The sequence below is a fragment of the Arachis duranensis genome, unplaced genomic scaffold (assembly GCF_000817695.3).
Source record: "Arachis duranensis cultivar V14167 unplaced genomic scaffold, aradu.V14167.gnm2.J7QH unplaced_Scaffold_152837, whole genome shotgun sequence".
Lineage (NCBI taxonomy): Eukaryota > Viridiplantae > Streptophyta > Magnoliopsida > Fabales > Fabaceae > Arachis > Arachis duranensis.
The window spans coordinates 12,059-13,240 of record NW_026264142.1 but is presented as its reverse complement, the minus strand read 5'-3'; the positions used below and the strand labels follow the sequence as shown (position 1 = coordinate 13,240).

Below are 1,182 nucleotides of genomic sequence, written 5' to 3'. Positions count from 1 at the left end.
AGTTCTTGAGCTTCTGTAGGCGTCTTCTTCAGATGAAGAGATCCTCCAGCAGAGCTGTCCAATGACATCTTGGACAGTTCAAACAGGCCATCATAGAAGATACCTATGATGCTCCATTCAGAAAGCATGTCAGAAGGACACTTTCTGATCAATTGTTTGTATCTTTCCCAAGCTTCATAGATGGATTCACCTTCCTTCTGTCTGAAGGTTTGAACTTCCACTCTAAGCTTACTCAATTTTTGAGGTGGAAAGAACTTTGCCAAGAAGGTATTAACTAGCTTTTCCCAAGAGTTCAGGCTTTCTTTAGGTTGTGAGTCCAACCATATCCTAGCTCTGTCTCTTATAGCAAAAGGGAATAGCATAAGTCTGTAGACCTCAGGGTCAACCCCATTGGTCTTGACAGTGTCACAGATTTGCAAGAATTCAGCTAAAAGCTGATGAGGATCTTCCAATGGAAGTCCATGGAACTTACAATTCTGTTGCATTAGAGAAACTAATTGAGGCTTAAGCTCAAAGTTGTTTGCTCCAATGGCAACAATGGAGATGCTTCTCCCATAGAAGTCGGGAGTAGGTGCAGTAAAGTCACCCAGCACCTTCCTTGCATTGTTGGCATTGTTGTTGTTTTCGGCTGCCATGTCTTCTTCTTGTTTGAAGATTTCTGTTAGGTCCTCTACAGAGAGTAGTGCTTTAGCTTCTCTTAGCTTTTGCTTCAAGGTCCTTTCAGGTTCAGGGTCAGCTTCAACAAGAATGCCTTTGTCTTTGCTCCTGCTCATATGAAAGAGAAGAAAACAAGAAAATATGGAGTCTTCTATGTTACAGTATAGAGATTCCTTGAGGTGTCAGAGGAAATGAAGAATAGAAGGAGGAGGTAGAAGAATTTGAACTTATCAAGAGAGATAGAGTTCGAATTGTGCATTGAGGAGGAGTATTAGTCCATAAATAGAAGGATGTGAGAAGAGGGAAAGAAATTTTTGAAAATTAAAGTGAATTAATTAAAAGAAATTTTGAAAAATGGTAAATGATTTTTGAAAACTAAGATTGGGAAAGAAATTAAGTGAAATTTAAAAAAAGATTTTGAAATTAGAAAGCAAAAAGATATGATTGAAAACTATTTTGAAAAAGATGTGACTAAGAAGATATGATTGAAAAGTTATGGTTTTAAAAAGATATGATTGAAAAGAT

General features: G+C 37.4%; 1 non-coding gene across 1 annotated transcript; it reads left to right on the top strand.

The window, feature by feature from the left end:
* The first annotated feature begins 122 nt into the window (after positions 1-122).
* LOC127743815 (small nucleolar RNA R71) lies at positions 123-230 on the top strand. The gene has a single exon (XR_008005157.1). It is a non-coding gene; the product is annotated as a small nucleolar RNA R71 (small nucleolar RNA).
* Positions 231-1,182: the final 952 nt, after the last annotated feature.